Below are 13,794 nucleotides of genomic sequence, written 5' to 3' on the forward strand. Positions count from 1 at the left end.
ATAGTAGAAAGTGGGCCAAACCAGGCATTAAAAGTGTATGGGGATGGAATAGGATGCTTTCATCCAATTCCCAACATTTGATAATGTGTTACAAGAAAATTTCTTATCTCATTAATGTTTGTCCAAACTTTGGATAGGGACATTGAGGTGCCTTTCCCTATCATTTTTTAATCACGTATCATTTCGTACTTTAGGTTAACGGCATTCCGCCCCTCTTTCCAAAGTTCTTTTGCTAAAGTGTAAGGACACTTCCCTACTTAAGACAAACGTGGTACAAATTACACTATAAAAATATTAAACTACAAAGAAAGGTGTACCTTTTTAATTTGTCTATTTTTTAATAATTTCTTTTTATTGAGCATCTCTAAAAGTGATGTCAAAACTGTCACATAGAATTTGACAGTAGCTGTCAAATTTATTTTTATAATTCTTCAATAAAGGTGAGGCAATATATAATAAATGTTGGGTGTTTTAAGTATTTGATTGGTTGCGTCAATAATTGGACTCTACAAAGAGATGAAAAAAAGAGGATATTTTGGATGTGATTATTAATTCTTAACATTTTTTTTATTAAAACCTTAATAATATTCAAAGTTTGATCAAAGTCCCTTGACTTTGTACACCTCATTATATTACTATTAATATTTATAGTTTTATAGTTTTGACATTAATTGTTTGATATTTTATGAGATTTATAATCCTATAAATTTAAAATCCCTCATTATAATATTATTAGAAACGGTTACAATAAAAAAATTCAAACATTTTGATTGAATAAATGGATAAAAACTATGTAAAAATAAGAAATAATAAATGGCAAAAGAATGTATCCATAGTGTTAAAAAAAGGGTACATTTTACAAAAAAAAAGGGTACATTTCACATATAACAAAATTGTACATTAATAAAGAAGAATGGATACATTATAAATAAATTAGGGTACATATAAAAGATTAAAAATTATGAGTACAAATGAATTTTTAAAAATATAGGCGCTAAAAGAAATTAATACATGGGTACAAAATAAAACTAGAAAGAAAATACTACAAATTAAAAAAAAAAGTTGCAAATTAAAAGTGGGTACAAACTAAAAATATAAATATATGATACAAAGTTTAGGCATAAAACATAAATATACCATATGTAATTTTTCTATCATTGATTAAATATACAATGTCACATGACGATATACACATGGGTACAAACACAAATAAAACTTTAAAAAATATGGGCACAAAAAGAAACTAATATATGGGTACAAATTAAAAAAGAAAAGAAAATTGGTACAAATTAAAAAATATTTGCAAATTAAAAATAGGTACAAACTAAAAATAAATATATATACTAAAAAATTTAGCCATAAATATAAATATACCAATTGTAACATTTTTAACACTAAAGGAATATATTTAAAAATAAAAATATTTTATTATTTAAATAATTAATGATGTTATTAATACCCAAGGACCTTGATCAAAAATTCAAAATGAATAGGATTTTAATCAATGGAGTAACAAAAAGAAAGATATGAATCTAATTTTCCCTTTTAAATATTAGGATAAAACTAAAATGTTATACCGAACTTGTAACAGCCCGTCCCAAAATATTGGAATATTTTATTTTCTAATGGCGTGAAAAGACGATTTTGCCCTTGGGTTAATGAATTTTGTTGTGGCGTTGTATGGCTTAAGTTGTGAATGTGGACAAATAGGTTAAGTCCCTAATATTTCGGAACCAATTAGGGACGTAGACTTGAATTATTTTTGTTGTTGTTTTGCCTTGGTTGGCTGGATCACGCACGGACCACACATTCACCCACCCGTTGACCTTTTCTCTCTCCTCTCCCTTTCGATTTTCTGCAACGTCCGTACAAACGTACGGACGAACCTCAAACCAACCCATTTATGCACAGATCGAGCTTGTGATTAGTACCATCTCCTTCCTCTCGTCATCGCGAACTCAACCATACCAATTGTTGGACGTGAAACCGTTGAAAACCCGAGAACCCAGGCACCCCGAAGAAGGCACTGCTTATACTCTTGTGATCGTGGGGGTTTCAGTTGATTCTGAGCTTATGGGAAGCTTTAGATCACCCTCATGATGCTCGGAGTACCATTTTCACGAAGTTTGGACGTCGGGATTGTGTAGAACCAAAGAACCCAATATTTGGTACTGTTCATGTGCTCGTGGAATTAAAGGTTTCAAGGTATTTGGAGCTCATAGGGAGCTTAAGGACCTCTCCACGAAGCTCGGAGAGGAAGAATGAGGTGATTTAGACGTCTGGAGACCGAGATCGAAGCATCACGGTTTGGCCGGAATTATCGAAGGATCTCTGGCAAATTCTCGAAGGTTTTAGGTCCAAATCTTGGTAAAGTTTTGTTTCTTATGTTGTAAGCTTCATTTTGGTGAAGATTTCATGAAAAATGGTTAAGAATTGACTGAAATACGAAGCCTGGAAAATTTCCAGAAACCGGCGAGTTGCAGCGGCACCGGCGACGGTCTCCGGCGAACCAAGGAAGAAGGAGGAGTATACTCCGTCAAGTCTGACGGAATATGCTAACGGCGTCAGTTATATTAAACGGTATATTCTGATTTTTAACGGAATATTCCCTAACTGCCGTTACTGTTACCGTTAGGGTTCCTCGCGCGTGGCGGCGCGTCTTGCCGTGCACTCGCCGGCGCGTGGCGGCGCGTGGGTGGTCGGAAAATTTTTCTAAAATTATGGGGTTGTTCGTGAGGTTGAGTAATCACTGTGGTATATTCATATACCCAAATTGAGCAACGTATGAGAAGTTATTTCCAAGGTTTTGATTATGTGCTTAAATAACGTTATTTCGGTTACTTCTCATATAGGCGAGGCTTATGCGGACGATGAGCAAAGTTAAGGGAGGCTCGGGGGCTACGACCCTTCGACATATCTGTGTGTGGGCAGTTTTGTTTTCGTATTACCTATATACTACTGTTTTCCCATAAAATACGTTTATATGAAAATATGATTTAAATTGCCATGCATGCAATTGTTGAGATATTTAAATTGATAATTGATGCATATATATGTGAATTGACGCGGTGGACGCACAGGTGAGTCTTTACATTATTCAGACGATTTATTTTATGTGAATTGCATTGGAAGCTCATAACCTGCACCCTAGGTGTTAGTGCTTATATTATTCACCACACCGCACGCTCGCCTTGGATCCAAGTAGGTGGATGTCGTACAGACCACTAGAGGTGGTTCCGACATGCCAGTCGTACAGACCATTAGAGTGGTTCCGACTGGTGGGTGACCTTAGATTACGTGCACAAATGATTGATGAGAGAAGCACTAGAGCGTATTATTACACCATTATAGTCGTACAGACTACTTTAGGTAGTTCCGACTTATGTGCAGTGTAGCGCCGTATAGGTCACAGTTGGTGACTCCGGCAGGGCAGTACAGGTCACAGTTGGTGACTCCGGCTGGATGAGATTTTGAGCTATAGTTTCAGCCGTACAGGACCATTGTAGGATCTCCGGTTGATTTATTTTTCACCTGATTTATATTGATGCATTCATATTATAGTTTGGCATGGCATGGCATATTTTTTTCCGAAAAGTGTTAAAGAAATGAGTTTTGAGATTTATGAAAGTATATTTGTACATATGCTATTTTTCTGGGAAAGTACAAGTTTTACGGAGAGGGGTTACAACGTTTTGAGAAATGTTTTGTCTTGAAAAGATTGGTTTTACTGACCCACTCAACTTTGTTTTTCGCTCCTCCAGGTTCGAGACAGAGCAGAGCTTTGGTGGCCACGAGGAATCCAACGGTGTTCTGACAGAATTTCAAAAACGTAGGTTTCACTTTCGGGTATTATACATTAGTATTTATGTCTTTAAAGCTTCCGAACCGTGTAAATGGTTACGTCACTCTCACGTGATGGCCAACATACCCTCCTTCGGGACGAGGTGTGTCAGTTGGTATCAGAGCCCTAGGTTGCAATCCTGGACATCTTGAGAATTCCCTAGTGTCTTCTGTCAGAACTATACCACCTCGTAGGGAGCCACGCCATTTAGATGAGCTTAGTTTCCCTAATTTAGCAGTTTAGGGGAAACTATTGCTATTGTGATTCAGTCTATTATCTAAGAAACCCTTTGAGACTGGTTATAAGTTGAATTTGAATCACTTTATGGAATTATGAACCTGAGGGAGCAGAGTGTTGGCTTACTCACTTGGAAAAGACGTTTTGGATTATGCAAGTTAAAGGAATCTTCCTTCTGACAGGTGGGTCGAGACGACTACCTGGTTGTGGGTTATGAATTTGTATCCTGGTGGAAACAGGAGTATTATTCGTTGTCACCGGAGGAAACAACCGATTGAGAATTGTTTAAGGAATTGTTAAAGAAAAGATTTATTCCTCCGACATATTATGATGGTAGTAAGCAAGAGTTTGCAAATGTGAAACAAGGAAGATGACAACAAATGAGTATTATAGAAAGTTTTCAGACTTGCCTCGTTTCCATTCGGATATTGTTGCTAATTTGGTTGAGTTGTTATGTTGTTTTAGGCTGGGTAATAAGAAGAAGTGGCATTTTTGGGGACCACTATCCATTGTACTGATTATCAAGAGTTTACGAGATGTTGTTGAAAATTGAGGATTCTGAGAATATGATCAGCTAGAGTAAAGAGGAATAAGAAAAAAAATGGGAATTAGAAGAAAGACGATAAAGATGATGATCCGTCATATCAAGGACCTCGAAAGATTCAGAGTTCCATAAGTGAAGCTAGAGCGAATTCTCCCAGCTGAGGTTTTAATGCCACTGGTCAGAGGTGAAGTGATAGATTTATTGGTGATCCCAGATCTCAGAGACAAGGTGATTTGAATAAGGGAAATGTACCTTTGTACAGCAGGAACAATATTAGACACTTGGAGAGTGGGAATCAATGAATGTGTCATGTGGACAGGTGGAACATAGAGTTATGTGTTGCCCCTAGAATCAGTTGTTAACCAGCAGTTTTCCCTGACACCACAGTATCGATCCAGCAGGTTTACGGACTTAGTAGTTTTGGTCAGATTGACCGTGGGTACATGGATAGATGAGTTATATGTTCAGCTGTACAGGCCATAAGAGGTGGATCCGGCTGACATATTATTTGGATAGTTGTTGAGTAAGTTGTACAGGTCACTATAGGTGACTCCGACTTAATCGCTAGCATGGATGGTTGAGCTTGAGAATCAGCCGTACAGGTCATTCTAGCTGACTCCGGCTGATATGTATCTTATTATGGATGATGTTGCCAAGGAAAGTAGCGAATGAGCACGATCGAGGCGTGAATATGTATTTTTCCCTGTGAGGAGTAAGATGGTAATGTTGCACCCTTTGGAATTGTTGCTTACTTACCGAGACAACGATAATTTATTAATATTGTGGGCTGCAGACCGTAATATTAATAACTTATTCGTTGGATCCGTTAAGCAAGTAAACAGGTAGGTTACCCTACATGAGTTTGGTGTTATTAAGAGTGTTCAGTGATGGTCGAAAATATAGTTATGCCAGTGAATCTTATTTCGTTGGAGATTTGGATGTGATTTTAGGCACATATTAGTAGCATTAAATCGTGCCATCATAGATTGCTACGAGAAACTAGTTACTTTCCATTGATCTGATTGACTGGAGTTTACTTTTGTAGGTATGCAAAGTGGAGCGAGGCATGTCGTTAGTTGCTGGGAGAGCAAATAGATTGTTATCGAAAGGCTGCCAAGGATATTTAGCTCATGCAGTACTAAGAGATGTTGCTCTGAGTAGTGTGAAGGATGTCAAGGTGGTTGGACATTTTCTTGATGTTTTCCCTGAGGAATTTCCTGGATTACCATCAGGCGGAGATGTGGAGTTCATTATTAATTTGTCTCCAGGTACGGACCTTATATTATAGATTGATGTCTTCTGAGTTAAGGGAATTGAACAAGTTCAGTTACAAGAATTGATTGATAAAGGTTCCATTCAACATAGTTTGTTGCTTTGGAGGACCCCAGTTTTGTTTGTAAGGAGGAAGAAAATGAACGTTAAGACTATACATTAATTATAGGAAACTGAATCGGGCAAATTTTGAGAACGATTATCTATTGCCACGCATGGATGATTTGTCAATCGATTTGGAGGTGCCTGCGTATTTCCTAAGATGGATTTGAGGTCTGGTTATTACCAATTGGAGATTGAGTGACGATGTTCCTAAGATTGTTTTCAGGACTCGTTATGGTCATTATGAGTTTTAGTGATGCTATTCGGACTGACGAATGCGCCTGCTGCTTTCACGAGATTGTTAAGACTTGATCAGAACATATCGGACATCTTAAATTGGTATTACAAAGATTGAAGGAACGTCGATGTATGCTAAGTTTAGCAAATGCTAATGTTGGGTGAGTCATGTAGCATTTCTGAGTTATGTTATATCTGCTTAAGGTACTCAATTGAAATCTTAAAATGTAGCAGAATTGGAGAAATTGGAACAACCGTGAACCGTGGCTGAAGTTTGAAATTTTCTTGGCTTAGTAGGGTGTTATAGATGGTTTGTTGAGGGTTTTTCAGTTATTACCTTGCCATTGACGAGTTTGATAAGGAAAGAGGTTATGTGTGAGTGGGAAGGAAATTGTGAGTAAAGTTTCCAATAGTTGCAGTATTTCCTCACTCATGCGTATGTTTTAGCACTTCAAGACGTTAACGGTAATTATGAGGTCTTTAATGATGCTTCTTTGAATGGTATTGGATGTGTTAAGGCAAAAGTGTTAGGGTAATTGCCTATGCTCCGCGACAAATTGAAACCTCATGAGATAATTTACTCTACTCATAAGTTAGAATTTGCACTATCATCCTTACTTTGAAGTTATGGAGACATTACCGCTATGGTGAGAAATACAAGATTGTTATGGATTATAAGAGTCTTTAGTATCTGTTTACACAGAGGGATTTTAATCTTAGACAACGAAGGTGGATTGAGTTGCTTAGTGTTTATGATTGCATGACCAGGGTGATCGTGAAATTTTTATAGCTGATGCACTTGATAAGAAGACTGCAGTGAGGATTAATGCCTGGTATGTTTGCCATGTTCATCTTCTTGTGGATTTGAGACCTACTGGAATAAAGTTGAGAATGGAAGATCGGGAATAAGCCGTACTTGCTAATTTTCAAGTTAGGCTTTTTTGGTAAATCGTACTCGAGACTCAAGCGTTTGACGAAGAAATTCAATTTAAAGCAAGGAATAACGGGAAAAAGAAAGATTTCAGAATTCGAGAATCGGATGACATGTTTATGCAAGAAAACAAGACGTATGTGCCTAATGACGTGGAATCAAAGAAAGCAATTTTGGACAAAGAGCACTATTCAGCTTATGCAACGCATCCTGAAAGTATTAAAATGTATCATACCATTCGACAATTTTTCTATTGGCCGGGCATGAAAAGAAAAATTACGGAGTATGTAAGTTTGTGTATTATTGGTCAGCAGATTGAAGCAAAAAGAAAGAAACCTTTGGATTGAGACAGCTATTTTCTGTTTCGCAGTGGAAGTGGAAACAATATTACTTTAGATTATGTGTACAAGCTTCCTCGTACACGAGATGGTCATGATTAAATTTGAGGCTATAGATGGTCGGTTTACCAAGTCAGCGCATGTTACGCCAGTGAAGAGTAGCAACCTTTCCAGACAGTGCAACAATTACTTATTTGTTTATGGAAATAGATTTGGACTTACGGAGCTGCGGAGCTTTTAAGTGTGTTGGTTACGTCAGTTTTCCGAAAGTAGCACCATTAGGCCCATGAAAACAGTGTCATGTGTATCGATTTTTGTTAACTTGTGGACGGAATGTTTCTGGGGAGAAAAAGATTCGACCGCGAAAGGTACAATAGTAGAGGAGACTACTCAGAACGCTCAAGTACTTAAGCCTAACCGACTGACATGCTATTGTTCGAGTATGCATGGTTAATGATTTGATATTTTTGAAACTTTCACCAAGGAAAGAGATAGTAAGGTTTGGAAGAAAGACAAGCTAAGTGCTAGTTACATCAGACCGTTTTTTATCACTGAAGGAATCGATGAAGTTGCATACAGGTTTGAGTTGTCTTCAGAATTGGCTAAGGTGCCTAATGTATTTTTGTTTTGATGTTTCGTCACTATGTAGCATATCCGTCGTATGGGATTCCAGTTCAACCTTTGGAGATTAATCGAATTTGACTTATGTTGAGGAACCAGTGACGATCTTGGGTTGGAAAAAAGAAAGTTCTGAGAACTAAGATAGCGTACTTAGTAAACGTTTTGTGAAGAAACCATTCAGTGGAAGAAACTGCATGGGAGACAGAGAATTGGATGAGAGAGATGTATATCAGTTTGTCTTATGTTTATTGGTGGATTATGATCGTATGAAATTTCGAGGACGAAATTTTATAAGGTGGGTAGATTGTAACAGCCCGTCCTAAAATATTGGAATATTTTATTTTCTAATGGCGTGAAAAGACGATTTTGCCCTTGGGTTAATGAATTTTGTTGTGGCGTTGTATGGCTTAAGTTGTGAATGTGGACAAATAGGTTAAGTCCCTAATATTTTGGAACCAATTAGGGACTTAGACTTGAATTATTTTTGTTGTTGTTTTGCCTTGGTTGGCTGGATCACGCACGGACCACACATTCACCCACCCGTTGACCTTTTCTCTCTCATCTCCCTTTCGATTTTCTGCAACGTCCGTACAAACGTACGGACGAACCTCAAACCAACCCATTTATGCACAGATCAAGCTTGTGATTAGTACCATCTCCTTCCTCTCGTCATCGCGAACTCAACCATACCAATTGTTGGACGTGAAACCGTTGAAAACCCGAGAACCCAGGCACCCCGAAGAAGGCACTGTTTATACTCTTGTGATCGTGGGGGTTTCAGTTGATTCTGAGCTTATGGGAAGCTTTAGATCACCCTCATGATGCTCGGAGTACCATTTTCACGAAGTTTGGACGTCGGGATTGTGTAGAACCAGAGAACCCAATATTTGGTACTGTTCATGTGCTCGTGGAATTAAAGGTTTCAAGGTATTTGGAGCTCATAGAAAGCTTAAGGACCTCTCCACGAAGCTCGGAGAGGAAGAATGAGGTGATTTAGACGTCTGGAGACCGAGATCGAAGCATCACAGTTTGGCCGAAATTATCGAAGGATCTCTGGCAAATTCTCGAAGGTTTTAGGTCCAAATCTTGGTAAAGTTTTGTTTCTTATGTTGTAAGCTTCATTTTGGTGAAGATTTCATGAAAAATGGTTAAAAATTGACTGAAATACGAAGCCTGGAAAATTTCCAGAAACCGGCGAGTTGCAGCGGCATCGGCGACGGTCTCCGGCGAACCAAGGAAGAAGGAGGAGTATATTCCGTCAAGTCTGACATAATATGCTAACGGCGTCAGTTATATTAAACGGTATATGCTGATTTTTAACGGAATATTCCCTAACTGCCGTTATTGTTACCGTTAGGGTTCCTCGCGCGTGGCCGCACGTCTTGCCGTGCACTCGCCGGCGCGTGGCGGCGCGTAGGTGGTCGGAAAATTTTTCTAAAATTATGGGGTTGTTCGTGAGGTTGAGTAGATCACTGTGGTATATTCATATACCCAAATTGAGCAACGTATGAGAAGTTATTTCCAAGGTTTTGATTATGTGCTTAAATAACGTTATTTCGGTTACTTCTCATATAGGCGAGGCTTATGCAGACGATGAGCAAAGTTAAGGGAGGCTCGGGGGCTACGACCCTTCGACATATCTGTGTGTAGGCAGTTTTGTTTTCGTATTACCTATATACTACTGTTTTCCCATAAAATGCGTTTATATGAAAATATGATTTTAATTGCCATGCATGCAATTGTTGAGATATTTAAATTGATAATTGATGCATATATATGTGAGTCTTTACATTATTCAGACGATTTATTTTATGTGAATTGCATTGGAGGCTCATAACCTGCACCCTAGGTGTTAGTGCTTATATTATTCACCACACCGCACGCTCGCCTTGGATCCAAGTAGGTGGATGTCGTACAGACCACTAGAGGTGGTTCCGACATGCCAGTCGTACAGACCATTAGAGGGGTTCCGACTGGTGGGTGACCTTAGATTATGTGCACAGATGATTGATGAGAGAAGCACTAGAGCGTATTATTACACCATTATAGTCGTACAGACTACTTTAGGTAGTTCCGACTTATGTGCAGTGTAGCGCTGTACATGTCACAGTTGGTGACTCCGGCAGGGCCGTACAGGTCACAGTTGGTGACTCCGGCTGGATGAGATTTTGAGCTATAGTTTCAGCCGTACAGGACCATTGTATGGTCTCCAGTTGATTTATTTTTCACCTGATTTATATTGATGCATTCATATTATAGTTTGGCATGGCATGGCATATTTTTTTCCGAAAAGTGTTAAAGAAATGAGTTTTGAGATTTATGAAAGTATATTTGTACATATGCTATTTTTCTGGGAAAGTACAGGTTTTACGGAGAGGGGTTACAACGTTTATATAAATGTTTTGTCTTGAAAAGATTGGTTTTACTGACCCACTCAACTTTGTTTTTCGCCCCTCCAGGTTCGAGACAAAGCAGAGCTTTGGTGGCCACGAGGAATCCAACGGTGTTCTGACAGAATTTCACAAACGTAGGTTTCACTTTCGGGTATTATACCTTAGTATTTATGTCTTTAAAGCTTCTGAACCGTGTAAATGGTTACGTCACTCTCACGCGACGGCCAGCATACCCTCCTTCAGGACGGGGTGTGTCAGAACTCATGGATCATTCTAGCTAAAAAACCTAATTTTTATTTACTTAATTTTGTTATTATTTTATTTGCAGGGATATATTTGGAATTTAGCATGAGAAAAATTTGTTGGTTTTTATTTGAATTTTTGAAGAGAAACACTTGTTGGTTGAATTTACTTCAAAATTGGTTGCCAATAAAGACTCCGTATGTAATATAGTACCGTCGGGCGTCCGCCTAGAAAGTCAACCATGTGATTGTGAAAAAGTTTTACAACTTTTCACTTTTCAGGCCATAATGTGAAAAGCAAAATATTTTCCCGTTGAATAATATGCCTATAACACGTGTCCTCTACTAATTGGAGGCAGCAGCACATATCTTTTGCGCATACATGTATGGAATCTTCGTCCTCAGTCCTATCCACGCTTTTGCTCTTCGCTCTCTTTCTCTAAGTAGATGTAGCTGGTGTGAGAAAAAGAAGAGAGATTAACGTGTGGAAATGGAGAAGTTCTTGAAGGACTTCGAGGTGGAGAACAAGAATCCATCGGAGGAGGCTATAAGGAGATGGAGAAGCGCCGTCGCGCTCGTCAAAAACCCTCGCAGAAGGTTTCGATTCGTCGCCGATCTCGCCAAGCGCTCCGAGGCCGAAAAGAAGAAGCTTCAAATCCAGGTCTCTCTCTCTCTCAAATCAAAACTGCACCGTTTTAATATCTAGAACCGGTAACCTGGTATTTTGAGGCGTTTTGCTTTCTTGATTGTTTGGCTGCCGAGAAAACATGCTCGGAAAATGAAAGAAACTGAAATGATTTTCAGCATTATGCTTTTGCTTGATTTATTCTTGATTCCTGTTTACTTTTTCTTCCCTTTGAAGCCAGTTGGAGGATCAGTACTGCTAATTAAGACTGATAAAACTTCACTAATCGCTAGTCTTACATTCTTAATTCAATCGTCATCGTTGTACTGAATCGTGGGTGAGATTTAAAATAGTATTTGAATTTAGGGCGAAAAAAAAAAAAGACGAGTTTAAATTTCTTTGTTTTTTTTGCCCCCAAATCTTCGTCGTCCGGTTTGTATTTTCGGTACACTTCAAAAAATTTCGCCTATATTCTTGAAACAAAAGTATTCTCCTAAATTTTGGATATACACAAAAAATTAGCACATGCTTGATCAATTTTGTGTTTTTGGGAGCTAGTGATTTCTTCATCACGTGATTGATCAATTTTGTAACAATTGAGAGTATCGGCGAACAATGCGTTACGCGTTCGTGGTCCCACGCTCGTCTGAGTGTGTAGGCGGTGATTTCTAATTTAAAAAGAGATCAGCCTGCATTCAGAAGATTCAAACTTTAGGAAAGATAATTGTTATTGGTATTTTAAAAATTTTATTTTTTTTTACTTTAAATTTTTTATAATTAGTAAGAAAATTACACTTATAAAGGTGTAAAATGAGATTTTTGAAATGTTAATAACAATTTTCTTATAAAAAAACTTATAATCTTTGAATAAACATTTTTTATTGTCCAAAGTCCTTGAAGAAACGTTGAGAGAGGCGAAATTTGCTGCGGATGCCGTGTTTTGCTAGGCCGGCCACTTTGGTCCCATTTTCTGTTGACAACTGCTTTTCATTTGGTCTATTTGGTCGGTCTTTGTTTTATTGACTTTTTTGTTTAACCGTATTCTCTAATTTATCAACGGCCATAGATTTATTATTAGAGCTTCAAAATCGACAAACTTTCAGATTTTTTGATAGGAAATATAGGCTAATTTCTAGTTGCTTGCTTAACATGGAATTTGCAAACTTGCTGGTCAGAAACGTTAAAAAAATAAAAGGGGTTTTCTGTTCCTTTTTGGTTTAAAACAAAATTGTTATACTATAGAATATAGATAGCTACGTTGGTCCTAATTTCAGCTAGCAGTTAGTGGGTACGAATATAATAATGCGACTTTCTGACTCCATCTTCCAATAACGACAACGCAGGAAATTTCTGGGAAATTTCGTGTGGGACCAAATGGACTAAATTGAAAACAATGACTTAGGGTAGGGGCAATTAAAAATGTTGGATTTACCACGAAAGTAGTGGATGGTGGCTGTTAAATAAGATTGACTTGACTCCCTTTTTTAAATCCTTGGAAAGGGTCAGGCCAACAAATGGGGTTATCATGGGCTCCTTTTCCTACCTCATTCACCCCACCTGGACACCCGAAATATTAGGATAAGTTTTGTTTATGTTTTCATCTCGTAAGTGGATGATGGACCATATTTTGAAAATAGATTAACGTTATGCGATAGATTTTGTCATCTAACTACTATTTAACTAGCATATGCGAACATTTAAGGCCTGGGTTGGTTCCAGTCAGGTATCTCGGCTTGACGTTCAGCCTTCAACTTGTTTACTTCCTTCAGGAGTTGTAGGACAAGGGGGTCCTGAGTGGAGTCGTGCACCACTGAAGTTTTCTTCCGTAAGTCCCCATTGCCTCTTGGAAGTAGGAAAGTTGGATCAAGATAGCATGATTTTTCCTTGGACTCGTCACACTGACTCCTAGAGTGAGTATGTCGGAACATTTCCGAGTCCCCTGTACCTTCATGTTCTTCTGGGACTTGTTGCCCATTCCCTAGATTAACTGCTGGCCTGGGTCGTGGGAGAGGACCGAGTCTTTCAGAAACTCTTGGGTCATTGATCTTTGAGCTTATGTCGATGGGATTCTCTCGACGTTGCTTTAGGAAGTCTCGACAATCGCGATAAACGGCTTTTGATCCTTCCACTCCTTCTGTGAGGAGGTGTTTTCCTCTACTCCTTCTGCTTCGGGTTGAAGCAACTGGATTGAGAGAAGTCTCATGTTGATTATCACATTGATGTGTAGCACGATCCCTATCAGGGATATCCATGTTGGATATCGGTGACCCTCCGTGTTAGGGGGCATTCAGATGATTGTTGACCTCAGCAGGGGCGACGAGCTTGTGTGCTTGAGCATGCCTAGCCTCGTGAAGCATCTCGAAAAGTTTTTTATACTGCTCCTGGAGGACCTCGTTCTTCATCACTATCTT

General features: G+C 38.5%; 2 long non-coding RNA genes across 2 annotated transcripts; both read left to right on the forward strand.

Moving 5' to 3' along the window:
- Nucleotides 1-1,880: 1,880 nt before the first annotated feature.
- LOC139190160 (uncharacterized) lies at nucleotides 1,881-3,846 on the forward strand. Its single transcript, XR_011574206.1, has 4 exons — nucleotides 1,881-2,367; nucleotides 2,467-2,580; nucleotides 2,853-2,919; nucleotides 3,762-3,846. It is a non-coding gene; the product is annotated as an uncharacterized lncRNA (long non-coding RNA).
- A 5,232-nt stretch (nucleotides 3,847-9,078) lies between these two features.
- On the forward strand, nucleotides 9,079-10,980 carry LOC139190143 (uncharacterized). The gene is made up of 5 exons (XR_011574184.1): nucleotides 9,079-9,212; nucleotides 9,312-9,425; nucleotides 9,699-9,765; nucleotides 10,583-10,650; nucleotides 10,845-10,980. It is a non-coding gene; the product is annotated as an uncharacterized lncRNA (long non-coding RNA).
- Nucleotides 10,981-13,794: the final 2,814 nt, after the last annotated feature.

This window comes from Malus domestica, chromosome 12 (assembly GCF_042453785.1).
Source record: "Malus domestica chromosome 12, GDT2T_hap1".
Classification (NCBI taxonomy): domain Eukaryota; kingdom Viridiplantae; phylum Streptophyta; class Magnoliopsida; order Rosales; family Rosaceae; genus Malus; species Malus domestica.